The sequence below is a fragment of the Pleurodeles waltl genome, chromosome 5 (genome assembly GCF_031143425.1).
Source record: "Pleurodeles waltl isolate 20211129_DDA chromosome 5, aPleWal1.hap1.20221129, whole genome shotgun sequence".
NCBI lineage: Eukaryota > Metazoa > Chordata > Amphibia > Caudata > Salamandridae > Pleurodeles > Pleurodeles waltl.
Genome location: NC_090444.1, coordinates 1,296,511,769 through 1,296,531,309, shown reverse-complemented (window position 1 = coordinate 1,296,531,309; position 19,541 = coordinate 1,296,511,769).

Genomic DNA, 19,541 nt, shown 5'->3' with positions numbered 1-19,541 from the left:
AGTTTGGGCAGTGTCTATAGGCCTATGAGGGCTCCCCTTTCTGTCATCTGGTATTCATTGTGGCCTTATGGACTTGTAAGTGCATTGGCTGGGCATGGTCTCTCATGGATGTACTCTATATGTGTATCAGGTTCATGTTTCATAATGGTTATATAGTGTGTTCTGGGGTCATGACCACTAGTCAGAGGCACAGTCATTATGTATGTTGTCTGTGCTGAGTGTACATGCGTGAGCTGTATGGGAGTGTGTGTGAGCCAAAATGTACATATTTCCAGGAATTGATATACTTCTGTCTTGTTTTGTTTCCTCACCCCGTGCTCTTGTGTCCCTGTGTACATTAGCATGATCTGGCGAGGGAGTTGAGGCACCAGCGAGTGGGGATGCAGCAGCCCACAGTTCCAAGTAGGCAGAGTCGGGAGACGGCAAGGGGATCTGTGGGTTGGAGGGCGAGGGGAGTACCACGGGGGAGGCAGCTACCACTGGAGGTAGTGACACTGATACCTCCTCCGATGGCAGCTCCCTGGTGGTGGCGGACCCTAGTGGGCCCACCCATTCTTTGACATCTTCCGCCACCCCCATACCATCACCACCCTCCCAGTTGCTCCCCACCCAGTTGCCCGTGCCCACTCACCCTGGAGGGTGGGCATCTCCTTCGCCCCAGGCACATCATCCCCTGCCCCAGTCAGCCCTGCTGCCCTCACAGAGGAGGCTATTGACCTCCTGAGGTCCATCTCTGTAGGGCAGACAACCATTGTGAATGCCATCTAGGGGCTAGCAACCCAGATGCAGCAATGCAATGCTTACCTGTAGGGCATTCACGGTGCCATGTCTGGCCTACAGAGATCTTTTCAGGCTCTGGCCTCCTCTTTGACGGCAGCCAGTGTCCCTGGTCTTTCCGTCCCCCCTCCCACCACTTCTACCCCTTCCAGCACCCTACTCCCTCCCGCATCCCAAGCACACATACAGACAGCCATGCACACAAATCAACAAACAAGAAGCACACTGAAAAACACAAGCACCACACCTCCCACCACAGGCATGCACACATCCAACACACAAAAGCACACACAACAACATCCACTTCCCCCAGTGTTTCGATCTCCCCGCCACACTGTTTGTCATCTCACCATGCATACCCACACGCACTGCACCCTCAGTCACTACTGCTGCCCCCATTCATGCAGTCACCACAACATCTGACATCCAGACAGGCACCCAAGGCACCACACCTGCACTCACCACGACTACATTGACAGACACTTGCAATACACTATCCAAACCTGCAGACACCCAGACAACATCCATGTATGGCAGTCTGTCTTGTCCCACTGTGTCCCCTCCACTCCTCCCAAAACACTCAAGCATTTGCAGACACCCACACCGCACACATCCACCACACATAAGCGTACTTTACAGGCACCTGCATCCATGTCAGGCAAACCTACACCGGAAACGAGCACTCCTTCAACCTCCACTCCCAGACCCGCCTCCAAATCCGTCCCAACTGCACCTAAGAAGCTTTTCCTCTCTCGTGTTAACCTGTTTGAGCCCAATGGCCTACCCCGTCTTGTCCCTAAACGTGCCCATGTCCTTGCCCTGTCCGATCCTTCCTCGTCCAAGCCCGCCCCAGTCCACCCGTTCCATTCCCGAGACCCTTCCCCAGGGAGGAAGAGGCCACGTGTTGCCCCAGGTCCCTCTGCCACCCCCCGGTCCAAGCCCACTCCCCCTCCTCCCAAGGGCAAGCCCAAACCCCCTCCACCTCCCAAACCTAAGCCCAAGCCCCCCTCCCATACGTAAGTCCCCACCCCTACCACCCCCTGCTGCTGTTCTCTGAGGTGCCTGGCTGCCCCATTGATGCCCCTTTTGAGTGGAGTATCTTTTGCACATGTGGGAATCAAGTTCTGGCTATATTGGCCCTTCTGGGATTTATGAATGGACTGGTCAATGGCCTTATTTGGACATTACGGTTCTTACTTTGCAATAAATTTGAGTGCCCAGTAGTGCTGTTGGCACAGTGAAGTGACGTTGTTCAGCATTTCACTGTGGGGGTGTGGTGTGCACATGTGTGTACTTTGGTGCAGGTCTTTGTTGACTTGTGTCTGGTAAGTACATTGGGTTATGGTGTGTTTGGCTTGGGATGGTGGGTGGTGTTGGGAGTGTGTAGCAGGGTGGGTGGGGTGTTTGTGTAACTGCCCTTCCTTCCCATGTGCACTAGGCAGCAGTACTTACCGTCGTCGTCTTCGTCGTCGGTCATGGTCCTGGAGGAATATGGCAAGGAGAAGCAGTGACATTATTTCCCAGTCTCGCTCCATGTCTGCGTCTGCGTTTTCTGTGTGCCTCTGGTGAGTGTTTCCTTTGATATTGTTGGTTTCCGCCACCATGACCCGGAACTACTGGCAGTCTGGTGTTTCATTATTTGGTAGGCGAGTAGGTCCTTTCTGCTGGCCTGTGGGTCTCCTCCTCGGTCCTCGTCAGGACTACAAAGATGGTGGTGTGTGGCTGGACCGCTACTTGTTTTTCATATGCTTCATTATTTGGCAGTCTGGACCGTCAGCATGTTGGTGGTAGTTACTGCCACCGCCGGCGGTGCAGTGTTTACCACCATGTTCATAATGACCACCTTGGTCTGTTCCACTCTTATTGCACGCAGATGATGCAGTCTTGCTTTCCAGGACTGCAAATGAATTGCAACAATTTGTTGGATTGCTTCACCTCACATATGGGAAACACCGACCTGATGGTTAATTTAAACAAAATACTTTCACAATTATTTGCTGTAGTGGAACAACTAAGACCCATCTTTATCAAAGCAAAGGTGTGCCCTTAGAGAGACCTTCATATTTTTCCTATTTGGGGCTACACGTTACATTCACTGATACTTGAGATAAACACAAAGACTAATGATGCTCAAACATGATTCACTAAATTTCTCGAGTTTGAGTCAAAACTAGGCAACAAACCAGCTAGGAAAGTGTTGACTATTTACAAAAGCAAAGGTTGATCTGTGGATGTCTATGGGGGGGAAAGACTTTTGAGTCCTGGTAAGTGTGCCATCTTACAAATGAAAGAGAACCATTTGAGGCAGCGTCTGCTTGCTGTTCCAGAATCAAAGTTGTCAGAAATTGGGTTACTGGTTGACTGGAGTGTGAGCCCTTGTCAAGCAACAACCACTATCCTAGTTAGAGTAAGACACAAGCAAACACCAAATTAACCTGTACTCAACCCCGGTAGTTTGGCAGAAAGAGTCAGGCTTGACTTAGAGGCAATTTGTAAAGTATTTATGCAACATGTCAAATAGTAAAACCAATCAATGGAGGCAGAGTTATGATTTTTTAAAGAATAGAGTGAAGAGTAGTACCTAAAAGCAGAAAGCACCAATGGTGACTATCTGGTTATGCTGGACCGATTCAAACTCAAATGTTCAGGCCTACCTCAAAAGAGCAATGAGTAGGATAAAGTCCCAGATTTGTCCCGCTGAAGTTTTTCCTTCTCAGGTTTTGTGCCAAGAGTCACGTTCACATTGGAGAGGGTTGTGAGGAGCAAGGAGAGTGTCACAGTTAGTAGTCTGTGTGGTGCAAAGAGCAGACCATTCTGCTTGGTGCAGGTCCAGGGAGCCCCCACCCCAGGCCAGAAGTGACCTCACTAGGGTAAATATTGGGGTGCTCTGTTCTCAAAGCTGCTAACCCCTGACCCACTGGTCCTCCCACTGTGTACTGTTTCCACCTCATGCCCTTCCATCTGGGCCTCAGTACCCTGCGTGGTGCAGTGGTACCCCTGGAAAACAGAACTGGTAGGGCACCTTCGGTGGCCACGCCACCTAGCTTCCCTGATAATGTGGAGCTCCCACTAGTGGAGGGCCTATTTGAACAAATCAGGTCGCCCTACCTGTGCCCTAACGGGAAGCAATCTAAGCATTGGGGTCAGAAATGGAACACCCTGAGACTCCACCCACCTAAACCTCTGCCTTCTACACTTAGAAGGGACACAGGAACCCCTTCCTCTTACACTATACTGGGACCCATTTGGGCCACTGTGTAACTCCCCCTAACTCTGTTGGGGTGAACCTGAGCCACCCTCCTTATGATTACTTCCTCATGCCTTCCCAAACACTCTTGTGCTTACACAGAGGTCTGACTTCTTTGCAAGTTCTCTGAGGACAGGGAGCTCTCAATCAACCAGGTGTTGGTCTAGCTTTGGAAATCAATGACTGAATGTTTTATTTCTGAAGACCAAACTGCACAGCTTCCCAAAGGTGTTTGACTTACTACCCTTCATCCAACCATTGAGTACCTTACACAAGTAACCAATAAAATTCTCCTGTCCCTGAACCTCAACCTGTTCTCTTCTGCGGTGAATCCATACCCCTTGACAAGAGTCTCCCTAATTATGGGATACCTCATCCTATCTCCCTTTTCAAGGGCAAATAGGGCATCCCTCCCATCACTAGGTATATGCCTTCTAAGGTCAGCTCCTCAATCCTCCTCAGGGATTCTGTGCATCTCTAGAGTTACTTCTTATGCCTTAAACCACCTGCCTATGTCATAGCTCACCTCCAAGTCAGGAAAAAAATATCTGGGTATTTGGACCCTTCCTTCAGCACTGGACACTGTGGACCTGATTCACAAAGGTAAAGATAGACCAAAAGTCTAACTTAGACCAAAAATCTAACTTTAATCCTAGGGAGGGCAAGACGCAAGCAAATCCCAAATTAACCTGTGCTCACCCCCTAGTTCCCTGTCAAAGAGCAGTCAGGCTTAACTTACAGGCAATGTGTAAAGTATGTGTGTAACTTGAAACAGTAAAACAGTGAAAACTCCACAAAAATAGATCCCACACCATGTTAGAAAAATAGAGCTTACTGTAATTAATATAACAAGACAAAAGCAATAAAAATCTGATAAGTAGAACTGGAGATCTACATTTTTAAAGAATAAAGTGAAAAATAGAACCGTAAAACCAGAAAGCGCCAACCACGGCTATCTAGTCATGCCAGACTAGGTCAAAGCAAAATGTTCAGACTGACTGCTATGGAGCGTGGGTCGGATACAGTCCCAGATTAGTCCCATTAAAGTTTTACCTTTGTAAGATTTGAGCAAAGAGGACCGTTCACATTGCAGAGGGTTGCCAGGAGTAAGGAAAGCATCGTGGGCGGTAGTCAGTGTGGTGCGGATAGCAGGCTGGGTATCACAGATGAGTGGGCTGGAGCTTTGCATCAGAGGTCCCAGTGGGCTATTCATGCTGCTGGGCGAAGAGATGAGCTGGTGGCGCTCGCTCTGAATTTAGGTGTGAGTGGCGAGGTGTCAGTGTTAACGGGCCTGTTCGCTGTAACGAAAAGCTGCATCTGTGCCCAGTCGCTGGATGGGGAGCCTTTTATGTGACTGGGGCTAAGATCAGGAGGCCAGCAGACTGGACTTTGAGTCACTTTGAGTTCCTGGGTTCAAGATGAAGTTGAAGGTCTAGTTCTTATTCCCCCGGAAAGAAGGCAGCAGGTCAGCGCAGTAGGGCATCAGCTCCTTGAGAGCAGCGGTCCAGCAGAGTGGCAGTCTCTGCAGCAGCACAGCAATCCTTCTCCCTGGTAGAGTGTACCCACAGGTCCAGAAGTGACTAAAGAGTTAGGGGGTCATTCCAAGTCTGGCGGGCGGCGGAGGCCGCCCACCAGACTTCCCCCCTCCGAAATACCGCTCCGCGGTCGAAAGACCGCGGAGGGTATTCTAAGTTTTTCCCTGGGCTGGCGGGCGGTCGCCAAAAGACCGCCCGCCAGCCCAGGGAAAAACTCCCTTCCCACGAGGATGCCGGCTCGTAATCGAGCCGGCGAAGTGGGAAGGTGCGACGGGTGCTGTTGCACCCGTCGCGTATTTCACTGTCTGCCAAGCAGACAGTGAAATACTTGTAGGGGCCCTCTTACGGGGGCCCCTGCAGTGCCCATGCCAGTGGCATGGGCACTGCAGGGGCCCCCAGGGGCCCCGCGACCCCCCCTACCGCCATCCGGTTCCCGGCGGGCAGACCGCCGGGAACTGGATGGCGGTAGGGGGGGTCGGAATCCCCTCGGAGGCGCAGCTAGCTGCGCCGCCTTGGAGGATTCCAAAGGGCGGCGGTACACTGGCGGGAGACCGCCAGTGTTGCCGGTCCGACCGCGGCATTACCGCCGCGGTCGGAATGCCCTTGGGAGCACCGCCGGCCTGTCGGCGGTGCTCCTGCGGTCCTCCAACCCGGCGGTCATTGACCGCCAGGGTTGGAATGACCCCCTTAGTGTCTAAGGGCCATTTTTTTCTACACAATTATTCCTTTAAAGTGGGGAGAAGCTTATAGATGCATGCCTCTGAAGATGCCCTACCTTCACTGCCCTGGCTCCAGACTAACTGGAGGGGGTATGCAGCCCTTGTTTGGAGACAGGGCACAATGTTTTCAATTGTAAGTAGGGCTCTGCCTGCTCCTCCGTCCCATCCTGTAAATTATGGACTATCCTGTCACACCCAGGCTCCCATTGTGTATGACTGTCTAGGAGGAATACACAAAGGCCAACTGTCACCCACATCTAGTCTTGTGACTTAGAGACAGGTTGCAGCCACCAAATGGCTAAGGTAAGAAAATGCCAACTTTCTAACTTAGGACCTAACTTTTCCATAAGTTAGGATTTTAAATATGGATTTGAGAGACACCAAACATGAGCAGTTACCCTTTCCCATTTGGAAATGACACATAAAATCTAATAAGGTAATTCACATGTTATTCAATGGGAGAGATAGGGCTTGCAGTAATGAAAAGCAAATGTAAGTGTTTTTACTACCAGCACATGTCAAACTTTAAAGTACATGTCCTACTTTTTAAATGCATTGTACCCTTCCCTCTGGGCTGTCCAGGGCCTTAAATGTATTACAAAGGAATGCTTCGACCTGGCAAAAGGTTTATTTTGCCAAGTCGAAATTTCAGTTTAAAACTGTAAAAACAGATACAGAGTGTGTAATGGCATGCCTGAGACTGTGCTACTTAAGTGGGTGGCACTATCAGTGCTGCAGGGCCACTAACAGCACTTAATGTACAGGCCCTGTACACATGTAGTGTCACTTTTCCAGGGACATATAATTAAGCTAAATATGCTGATTGGCTATAAGCCAATGTTACCATGTGTTAAGAGAGCACAAGAACTTTAGCACTAGTTAAAAGAGATAAAATGCACCAAGTCCAGAGGCCAACAAAAACGAGTGCAGCAAAATATGCAGGGCAAAGGCAAAAAAGCTTGGGGATGACCCTGCAGAAAGGACCAAGTCCAACAAATATCTATATTTATTATGCATAAAGAGTTGTGTATACCTCAAATTGAGGATATTTCATATATGAAACCTCTTCTCCTATGGTATGTGATTTGGAGTGATATAAAGGCATCAGGTACTAAAGCTATCATTAAGGATTGCTTGTCCCTTCGTGAAAAATCCTAAGACCGTTGTAGGAAGCTGGCTCTGTATATACTATTTCAAAATGAAATAAAGGCCCACATTACAACCCTGGCGGTTGGTGTAAAAGTGGCGGTAATACCGACAACAGGCTGGCTGTAATTACCACCAAATCATGACCAAGGCGGTAAGAACTCAGATAGACAGCCACCTTACCACACCGACCGCCAGGGTGGAAACAACAGCCACCACAGCGGTAGCTGACCACAGCCAGGTGGAAGTCAATGTTCCGCCCACCGTATTAAGACACAGGAAACCCCCACCTTTTCCGGGGTGGTACCAACAACATCAAAAGCCTGGCAGAAACAGAGCTCAGAAGGGAAAGGACTCACCATTGGAGATACAAGGAACAACCACGCTGCCATGGTGCCTGAGCTGCATATCTTCCCCATGATCTTCTACGTGCTGCTCCACCACGAACATCAACGCCGGTGAAGACGACGACGGTGAGTACAGCCACATAGCACACAAGGGAGGGAGGAAGGAAGGAAAAAGAGAGTGACACACTCGCGCAATACCCCCCCAACACCATACACACAATCAGCTGCATCACAAAAAAAGTTTTACCCCGTAACTCAGAAGAATAATGCAAGGACAAATCGATTTTGAAAAAGGGAATTTAATGAGAGCAACACATCAAGATAAAAAACTTAGGAAAGATAATAGATATATACATCTGTACACAAAAAGGGACACAGCCCAGTCCACAATGTTCGCATGCTAAATGGCCACAGGCCAAAGTTCAATGCCACACATGTCGCGTGCATCAACACAGAGAGAACACTACAGGGGCATCATTTGATAAATAGGCAGGCACCTCAGGGGGATGCGGGACAGGTGGACACCTCAGCCAGGAGATGGAACAACACCACTGGTGCTAGAGGGGACTCCATGCACTGTGCCTGGTCCTGGGGAGTGCAAGGCCACAGTCTCTGAAATGGGTGTCTTACCCACTGGTTCTGGAGGGGGCCTCGTGCCCTGTGTTCTTAACCCTGGGGAGTCCTGGCAATGTGGGTGTCATGCCCACTGGTTCTGGAGGGGGCCTCGTGCCCTGTGTTCTTGAACCTGGGGAGTGCAAGGTCACAGTCTCTCAGGTGGATGTAATACCCAATGGATTTGCAAGAGGCAGGCCGCACAGCAGGCCATGGAGGCAGGATTAAATACCGCCGGCGGTAATGGCTGATCAGTGGTGGTGGTGCTGCTGGTGGCGGGAGGCTCCGGCCCATCCTCTGCAACCTCAGATGGCTGTCCACTGGAGGTGGTGGTGCTGCTGGGGGGGGCTCCTGCCCATCCCCTGCAACCTCGGATGGCTGCCCACTGGAGGTGGAGGTGCTGCTGCGGGGGGAGGCCCCTGCCCATCCCCTGCAACCTCGGATGGCTGCACAAACATGGTTGGTGGTGGGGGCTCCGTCGCAATTCCTGCCCCTCGCTCTTCCTGCCTCAAGCCCCAGGCCATTTGCTCTTCCTGCCTGCTGGTGCAGGCTCCTTGCTGTTCCTCGCAGCTGAGGCAGGCTCCTTTACCTTCTTAGCAGCTGCTGGGGCAGGATCCTTGCTCTTTCTGGCAGCTGGGGCAGGCTCCTTTACCTTCTTAGCAGCTGCTGGGGCAAGCTCCTTGGTCTTCTTGGCAGCTGGGGCAGGCTCCTTTGTCTTGAGGCTGCCTGGTGCAGGCTCCTTTACCTTTAGGACATGTGGCCTGGATCCTTTTCCACCACGAAGGGGTGTGGTGACGACTGGGTCTGTGGACTGGGTGGCTGAGGTGCTTTGCTGGGTTCTCCCTACCCTGGCCATACGTGCAGGACGGGGGGAGGAGTAGGGAAGAGGTCAAAGTTGGATAGGAACAGTTTTGTAGGGACATTTGGGTGGGAAGAGGGAGAAGGAATGGGAGTTTAGGAAGAGGGAGTGGTTGTTGGAGGTGTCTGTCTGCTGATTTTGGGTGCAGGTGCATGGGGTGGATGCTGTTGTGAGGTGGATGGCTGTTGGGTGTCTGAGTGCTTGCATTTGTGCACCTTGGGAGGGGGGACAAACACAATTGGAGAGGACACAGGTGACGTGTGCATGGCTGTTGTGGAGGTGTCTGCCAGTGAGGTGTGTGTTCTGCTTGGTATGGTGATGACGCTGGTACTGAATGATGATGTAGTGCAGGCAGCTGTGAGTGTAGACGGAACTGTGAGGGAGGTGGAGGAGGTGGCGGGGGAGAGACAGTAGAAAAAGTGGATGTTGGTGTGTCTGCATCAGGATGGTGTTTGTGTGAGTGCCTGTGGGATGAAGTGTGGTGCTTGTGTTTGCCTGGACCACTCTTGTGTGTTGCCTTGTGTGCATGCTCATCTGGCTGTGTGCTTGGGATGGGTTGGGGTTGAGGAGAATGAGACTGGGAAGAGGAAGTTGGAGGGGGAGGAGAAACAGGGACAATGGCTGCCATCAGAGAGGAGGCCAGAGCCTGGATCAATCTCGGTTGGGCCGCAAAGCCAGTGTGAATGCCCTCCAGGAATGCATTAGTCTGCTGCTTCTGGGCTACCAGCCCCTAGTTGGCATTCACAATGGTTGACTTCCCTATAGAGATGGATCTCAGGAGGTCAATAGCCTCCTCACTCAGGGCAGCAGGGCTCACTAGGGCAGGGCCTGAGATGCCTGGGGTGAAGGAGATGCCCACCCTCCTAGGTGAGCGGGCACGGGCAACTTGATGAGGGGCCGCTGGGAAGGCAGTGCTGGTACGGAGGTGGCGGAGGTACCTGTAGCTGGGGTGGTCACAGAGGTGCATGCCACCACCTGAGAGCTTCCATCGGAGGAGGTATCTGTGTCAGAACTGTCCCCTCCAGTCTCTGCCATGGTGCGCCTATTACCCTCCGTCCACTGGTACCCTCAGCGTCGGTGGACTCTGCCTCCTGGGTCCTAGGGGATGCAGCTCCCTCTGTCGCCTGTGCCTCTGCTCCTCCGCCAGATGATGCTAATGCACATAAGAACAGGATGACAAAACAAGAAACTGAGGGAGAGAGACAAAGGATACATTGGGTCAATTGCTGCACCAACATCACCGTTGGCATACACAGCACCCTCCCACACAGGGAACAGCCCTATCCAATATGCCATAGCACTTCCAGAGAAATAGTTAGCAGCCAATCCATGGGAAGGGACACACACCGCAAAATGCAGCACACCTGGAACCCACGCAGCCCTGACCAGTTGTGGATGTCTACGATCTAGATAGCAAGATCCTCCCTTCTGAACCGTAGCCACCAGGGGACCTTTGCTGTAATGTCAGGCCTGGCCTAGGGGCACCCGCTGACACACATCCCCCACCCGGATACCACCCTACCATGCGTAAGTTGTAATGATGGTCACTGTACTCACCCCCTGGTGGCTGCTGTGATGCCCTCAAGCACCCATCCAGCTCACGATAGGCTACTGCCAAAATGCGGGCCATCAGGGGGTGTTCAACGGGCACCCCTTCTTCGTTGGGAGACCATCCCCAGCTGGACCTCTGCCGTCTTTTCTGCCCAGCGTCTCAGGTCCTCCCACCATTTCTGACAGTGGGTGCTCCGCCTGCCATAGACCCCAGGGTCCGCACATCCTTGGCGAAGGCATGCCATATACCCTTCTTCGAATCTTCACAAAATTTTCTAAAAAAGTGCCCTCTAGGGTTTTGTGGCGCATGGAAAGTTTTAGGATGATCTGTTAAGCAGGAGCCAAGAAAAGGGGGGGAGTACAAAAAATGTATTTCCCATGTTAATTCCCATAGAGTCTTTAGACATGCCTGCACTAGAACCGCTGGACGACATCATACCAAATTCGACAGAAAGGTAGGTTTTCGTCTGGAGATCACGCTTTTTGTTTAGTGTAAATCTGTTCAGTAATTTTCAAGATATTAAAGAAAATCCAAAGTTGTATATCTGGGCGGAGCCTAGCACAGATCTCATGGTGAGATCTGATTAGCTGTCAGCACTTTAACCAGGAACTGATGGCCACAATCTTGGGACCAAAATAAATGATAACGCCCCATTGAAATGCATTGTAGTGAATGGCAGGTTTTGAACATCGCAAAAAGGAGAATGTATAAAGGGTGATAACACATTTTAGTTACAATATAAATCATTTATTGATGATAACATACTAATTTTAGGAATTGTGGCTTGTTCTAAGGTGATTTTACCCTGCTGGGGTAGAATATTAGCAATATGTTGTTCATTAGAATACTGTTGGGAGGAAGAAGTCAGGGGCGCAGAGTTAGATAATTGAGGGCAGGGAGGAGTGTGCAGAGGAAAGAAGTGGACCACGATGGGCAGGACGCCACAATGGACCAGGGACGGCAGGGGAAAGGGGGGGCAAGGGCAACAAATCAACCATGCAGTGCAGGCAAAAAAGGCTGTGGCAATATAACAGACCATTAAGGGCAGAAGGAAGAGGCAGTGGCAATACAACCATATATGCCAGGAGAGTCGATACAGCAAGAGACTCCTGGTGTTTTTTTTATCCCAAAGGGACTTTATTTTATCTGTCTCCTGCCTAAAGTTTCCTCTTTTTCAATGTAAGTCAATAGGGAAAATCAATTCCCAAGGTTTCTTTTTCAAAATATCCCTCTTACCAAGTTAAAAATGTTGTCAAGTATGGTACATCAGATCACAGAGGGCAGGAGGAATGGGGTAGGGCCATGGACTTGGATAACAGAGGGCAGGTGGGAGATGGACAGGGGTACCAAAGTGACCTACAGGGCAGGTGTCATGGGCTGCAGAAGCACAATACACCACGCAGGGCAAGCAGGATGGCAGTGTAGCACAACAGATCATGGAAAGCAAGAAGGAAGGACAAGACTATGCACATGGACATCAGAGGGCAGAGGGGAATGAGGTAAGGGCAACACGCTGACAATACTGGACAGAGAGAAGGGACAGTTGCAGCATAATGGATCATGACGTGTAGGAGGGACTTGGCAAAGCAAGAGGGAGGGGATTGGGGCCTGCACATGGAAAATGGAGGGTGGGCGCAAGGGGTCAGGAGCAGCCAGTTGACCATGGAGGGAAGGCGGGATGGGAACTGGAAGCACAACACACCTTGGAGGGCAATAGTGAGACTCTAATGGCATACACGCAGACAACAGAGGATAAGTGGGTGGGGATCAGGGGCAGCAAGCTGACCACACAGGGCAGGTGGGAGGGGCTGTGTCAGCACAGAAGACCGTTCATGGCAAACAGGAAGGCTAGTGGCAGCACAACAGTCTTGGTGGGCAAGAGGGGGAAGGCTTGGGCATGCGCAAAGGACCATGGAGGACCGATGGGAGGGGTACGGGCTGGGCACAGACACAAGAAGGCAGGGGAAGGGGTTTCACAACAGACCTCAGAGGGCAGGCAGGAGGAGCAGTTGCAGCACAACAGAGCATGGAGGGCCAAAGGGAGTGGCAGCAAAATGGACCATGGAGGACAGGAGGGAGGGGCTATTGGGAGGGTAGAGGTGACAGGCATAGGTGGCAGTTGTCTTACAATGCTAGGCAGGTGTGAAGGGCAGTGGGAGCTCAACAGAACACTCAAGAGTAGATAGGAGGATCATTGTAGGTCTATGGAAGATGGGGGGCAAAAAGGAGGGAGCATGGGCATGCATACATACATCGGAGGGCAAGGAAAGGAAGGTAGGACCAGCAAGCTAAGCACAGAGGCTAAGCTGGAGGGCAATAATAAGGCATATAATTGGACATCGAAGGGCAGGAGTAGTGAGCAGGGAAATCAACATAAATGGAGGGCAGTAGCAGTACATCAGACCAGGCAGGGCAGGAGAGAAGGGGCTGGTGCATGGACCCAGACAACAGAGGGTAGGGAGGAGGTGGATGGGGCAGCAAGCTAACTGTTCAGGGCAGGCGGGAAGAGCAGTGGCAGAACACACACAGGACTGTAAAGAAGTAGCAAAGGCATGAACTTGGACAATGGATGGCAAGGAGGAGTGGGGGCAGGCGCAGCAAACTTGGGTGGGGGGGCACTATACCAGATCAGGCCCTGCGTCCAAACCCCCACCCATGAATTGCAATGGGCATCTTATTTAACGTTAGAAAAACCCTGGAAATTCACAGAAAAAAAGGTTACAGGGATGATATAGTTAGGAAATAGAATTAAAAAGCGTTAGAAATTCACTAAGAAAACAAAGGTTACAGGGACGATATAGTTAAGTTCAGATTTTACACGCACAACACCATAGAAATTCAGCTGCTATAGTTGGTTACTTCAAGTAACTATAACTCGTGGCCTTAGGTAACTATAACTCATGACTTTGCCATGCACTACTAATTACCCCAGATATTACATTACTTATGACATCTTCAATTATATCATTAATAATATCACTGTAACATTTGCACTAAAATTATTCATGAGAAAACTGTGCATGGCAGGGGCGTGAATTATAGTTACCTTAGGGGATGAGTTATAGTTACTTGTTATAACTCTAACTATAACAGCTGAATTTCTGTGGTTAGCCAGCATAACTAAAACTCTGCCCAGGCCTAGCATTTACAGAGAAACTCTAACTTCCAGCACCATTATGGGAGAGTAAGAGGATTTATTGTGGTTTACTAAAAAGCCCACGTCATGGAGAAGAAAAACAATAAGATCCACATGATGAGTAAAGGTGGGCAGACACAAGTTCATCAGGCACATGTCACCCAGTTAAACGAAAGACGAGCACCTTTGGAGTGAAGATGAACCATCACAGCCTTGAAGACTTTAGCATGGGGTGAGGCCAGCCCAAAGTTAACCAATGAAATTGCCACATCTGACCCCACCACTAAAACTTTGGGAACAGTTCAAAGACCTCTTGATCCTTGAGGGAGCTCTCTTCTAGTGATATTACAATGGAATTTGAAGCAACTTGGATTGGCAGGATTGACCCCAAAATTCTATATGGCCCCCATGGCACCCAGCTGCAGTCTGCAGAACCCACATATCTGAATTGGTTGTTCATCATTTGGACAAGCACTGGGCAATGCGGCCTCCCACCTTTAGAATCGTGGAAGAGGAGGGATGAAGAGAAAGACTGGCCTTGGGGAGTGGGGAGTGGGGTGAGGGTAGGCCGCTTGATCCATTAGTATGCACCACTAATGGAACATCCTTCCTATAAATTGAAGGTTAGAAGAGATCAGAGACCACACCAGAAGTGTCAGTGCCCAGGGACTAACTACTCTTGGCCTGCTCAATTGCTGAATGAGTGACCCTGTTTATTGCAACTCTATAAAAAAGAAAAGGCTTGCAGAACATAAGTCTACAGCTCACCAGGAACATTTTGGAGTGACAAAATAGTTAGGGGCAATTACGAGTACAGCAGATGGGAAGACCCGTCTGCTGAACTTCAGACTGAGATGTTGCCACCTTACTGGCTACCTCCCTGCCAGCCCCATTACGACTTTCCCGCTGGGCTGATGGGGAAACAAGGTTTTTGCCCATCAGCTCAGCGAGAAAGTGGTGGCAGCATTGCCGCCAGCTCATAATTGAGCCGGCGGCAATACTGCCACCCGCAGGGGCACCAGCAACCTCATAATGTGATGGTCGGACCGCCACAACCGCTGCGGACCAACAGCCACCACGAGTGTGGTGGTCCAAGGACTGCCACACTCATAATCAGGCCCTCAGTCTGGCCCTAACTGCAATCTCCAGATCCCTGCGTAGAAGGGTAGTCCTGCAACCACTGGTGGAGAGGTGAAAGTGAGCATCTTCAAGAATGACAAGGATGCATTGAGTTCACTCTCAGATGGAGCCCAGGTCAATTTCATTAAGGTGGACAATAGCCCCAGTCCTTGCAACACAAGTTGAAAATTTCTCTGGGGGATCCTGACAAGAACTCTGTAAGAACATCAGCAGATATCATTAGCCATATAGTGGCACAAATCTTACTGGAGATAGGGGAATTGGCACATGCTGGGTGACGAATATTCTGACGTGGCTTCTCAATAGTCAATGAGAACTTTGGCAAAGTGAATTCAGCCGCAGGTCCAGAAAGGTCCCAGTTGTAAAAGCGAAGGTGTCTCAATTCAGAGTGGTCAAACATTGATTATTCTTGAGGGTCTCTTATATCAAACTTTGAGTAAAGGTCAATGGTGGCATGGATGTTGCAAATAAGAAGAGTAGAGGTCAATGTGTTTCAGGAGTCTGAGTGAAGATCACCAGCATTGTCGTCGTTTGGAAGAGAAGTCTTAGTGGAGGTCTCTTCCTCATCATAATCAACATGTATCATTATTTCACAGAGATGTAGCCGAGGTCAGTGCCTCCTTGGTCCTGAGGAAAGGATTCAGAAGGTACCTGCAACTGCGGGCAGCTTTCTTTCGTTAGCCAAGAACGGTGGCTTGACTAGATGCTTTCTAATAGATAAAAGTGGGTCTAGGGTGTCCTAGGGAGAAGCGCACCAAGCAGAGGTCAGTTTTCTAATGGCAGATCCCAAGAAGAACTTGAAGGTGGCATTATTTTAATTAATGGGCTGGCACAACTATGCTTAAGAAATAAGGATAGTGCTGGATAAACTGAGGTCTTTGTGGCCTCACTAGAGGGAGATAATAACGAGGAAAATACTAGAATAGCATGAATGTAAAAATGTATAACACTTCATGGTGTTAAAGGATTTATTTTTCTTTTTTCCGTCTTTTTCTTTATTTAAAAAAATCGGCAGGACTCTTCCTGTCTAGTGAGTGTTTTACATGAAGTGCACTGTATAGAGGCGTATGTAAAAGGTGCTAAAATGAACAACCTGTATTTTAGGGAGAGACTGATGAGCGGGAAATGGCGTCATGACTTACGGTATCAATCAAGGGAAATTCACATCACTTTCATTACCTCCCGTCCCTCCCTCGCCTTCCTTTTAACCAATGAGGCCTCCTGCCTCCCCCCTAGACCCTCCCTTCCCCTTTCAAAAACCCCCCCCACCCTTATCCCCTCCTGTTCTTTTGTCTAGCCCACGCTAGACGGTTTTCTTTCCCTTTATTACCTGCACGGCGGGGCCTGGAGGTCGTCGATGGAGGCACTCCTCGGGACGCGGTGCTCCGCGAGGAGTGCTACGGCTGGGTCACGTCTTGAGCGAACGGCATGGCTGCTCGAGAGGCGTGTACTGGTGGCCGGCTGACGGGGTCAGCCGGCCCTCTGTGGCTGGGGCGTTAGTTTCCGGGTTTCCGCGCCGCGGAGCCGCGAGGACCGAGGAACTTCAATTTTTGGATGCTGGTCAGGTAGGACGGGCGTTCTGCCCGTGGTTTTTTGGATTTTTACAAGGATTGTGACCTTTTTAGGGTTTGGTGGAGCCCTGTTAGGGAGGACCAGGGTCCTATATGTAGGGTAGTGTTTTGGAATAAAAGGCAGTGTTATTTTGGTTACCATGCCTAAAGCTCCAGCAAAGAGACGTGGTTGTCTCTTCTTCCTCCTCGGAGGTGGGAGGGGAGGGTAGCATTGCTCTTCCTGAGAACCCACAGGTACCTGGCAGGGGTACTCCCCTCATGTCTAGTGAGGAAGTGCAGGATATGGGTGAAATGGCTGTCACCAGGGCACTGCAAGCTGGCGTGGCCAGGACTGATCAGTCTAAGCGTGCGCACTCATCGGTAGCGGCAAGGAAATCCTCATCGGAGAGTGAGGATGAGGCCCCATCAACGTCATCTGGGGGGAAATAGGTTTCCAGAAGAGGTAATGTGGGAAGTGATGACACATGTTCGGGACAGTTTAGGTTTCCCTGTGTTTCAACCTACAAACTCAGAGTCTCATTTATTTCCTCAAATATCAGACGCCTTTTATGTTTGCCATGCCTTTCCAGGGACCTGTGAAGGATATGGTGTTTCGTGAGTGGAAGGATGTGGAGAAGGCTCAGGTTCCACGATTCCTTCAGAAACTTTACTTACTTGAGGGTGAGGGGGTTTTTCCTCCTTCAATACGCCTGGACTCTATTCTGGCTACTCTAATTGGCAAAACGGCAGTCAATCCGGAGGATTGTGTGCCTACGTATGCCACAGACCGTAAAGTGGATTCAGGTCTTAAGAGGGCTTTTGCGGCGGAGAATCTGGCGCTGAAGGCAGGGATTTATTCTGCTTATGCGTCACAATCATTGGTTCAAGGCTTTGATAAACTGGCGGTGGCTGTACAGGAAGGGGCGGAGTGTTCGGAGCTCCTGGCTGGTATGGAACAGCTGGCCAGATTATTGGCGGATGTGTCTTCAGATATAGTCCGTACTTCGGCTCTGGCATCTGGGTCTTTGATTGGGGCTCGTAGGTCCCTCTGGTTGCGTTCATGGAAGGCTGATCCAGGGGAAACGGCGGCCTTGTTGAGACTGCCGTTCGAGGGTTGTAACTTGTTTGGAGAACTATTACCATCCATACTTTCCAAGGCGTTTAAGGAGCGGAAGCATGCCTTACCTTATAAAGGGGTTTCTTCTTCGGGTAAAGGGTGGAAGAAGCATTCCAGATCTTCTCCTACTAGGGTTGCTAAATCCTTTTCGTTTAGGAGACGGCGTTTTCATCCGCGTTTTTCACCTAAGAAGTCTACTCCTGAGACCCGGGGTGGTTTCAAGAAGGGGTCCTGGCATTCGCTGTGGGCCTGGCAGAGGGCCGGTTGGGGGATGACTGTGTCACTTTCTTTCAGCTTGGGAGGACAGTGTAACCGATCATTGGGTACTAGACATGGTGACCAATGGTTATGTCATAGATTTTGTGACGGTTCCTCCAGATTCCGGGGTGCATCCCACACCTCTGCCTTCAGAGGGGTCTTGGAGTGGAGCATTATTGGACGGTGTGCGGGACTTACTGGTCATGGGGGCCATTTCCCATGTTCCGCTAGACGACCGAGGTCAGGGCACTTATGCGGTCTTGTTTCTTGTGCGGAAAGTTTCAGGGGGATTTTCAACCGGTGCTCAATCTGAAGGAGGTGAATACCTGGATCAGGACAGTGCATTTCCGCATGCTGTCCATTCGGGCTATTTTTCCATTGGTCAGGCAAGGGGTTTTTCTGGTGTCACTGGATCTGCCGGATGCTTACCCACACGTACCGGGGGCATGGTCCTCTCAAAAGTTCCTGAGGTTTGCTGTGGGGCAGGATCATTTCCAGTTTTGCGTTCTGCCTTTCAGTCTGAAATCTTCTCCCCGAATTTTCACGAATATGCTGGCTCCTCTAGTGGCTTTGCTTCATTCAGAAGGGGTGTTTCTGCACCCTTATCTAGTCGACATTTTGATTCATGCCCATTCACGAGACCTTTTGCAGAGGCAGGTGGCCCAAGTTCTGGGGGTCCTGCAATAACACGGGTTTTTGATCAATTGGGTGTAATCAGACTTTGTGCCGTCCCAGGATCTGGTTTTTCTAGGGGCTCGGTTTCAGCCTATTCTAGGGTTGGTGACTGTGTCCGGAAAAAAGGTTGGATGCTCTCCAGGCTTTGGTAAAGAAGGTATGGTTACTGTCTGCTCCCCGAGCTCTTCTATGGTTGCGACTGCACATTTGGCGTCAGTGATATTTTGGGTTCTTGGGCACGTTTCCATCCCCTGTGCTTGATGACGTGGTTCTTGAGTAGGTGGGATCCAGGGTCCGGTTCTCTGAAGGACGGGGTTCCAGGGTCCGGATTGATTCACAGAGAGTTGCAATGGTGGTTGGATGCAGACCACCTGAGGGTAGGGGTGTCTTTGTCACCTCTGAGACCCGTGGTGGTGACGACGGATGCCAGCCTCTCCGGTTGGGGGGCATGGATGAGGTCAGCTCAGATTCGGGGGTTTTGGTCCCCTCGGGAGGCGAGTCGGTCATCTAATTGGCGTGAATTGCGGGCTATATTCCTGGCTCTGGTCCATTTCCAGGATTCCCTGAGGGGGTTGGCGGTTCTGGTTCGCACAGACGACTTAGTGGCCGAGGCTTATGTCATTCGGCGAGAGTGGTAAATGTTCGGGCGGATCTACTGAGCAGAGTGATTCCTTCCTCTCAACTTTTCTCTCTCCGGAGGTCTCTGTTTCGGCATCTGGTTCGGCTTTGGGGTCTTCCAGTGCTGGATGTGTTTGCGTCAGTAGAGAATGCGATAGTGGAGTGCTTCTGCTCCCGGTTTCGGTGTCCCCAAGCATGGGAGGTGGACGGGATGTCATGTCCTTGGCCGCAGGGCCTTTTATATGCGTTCCCT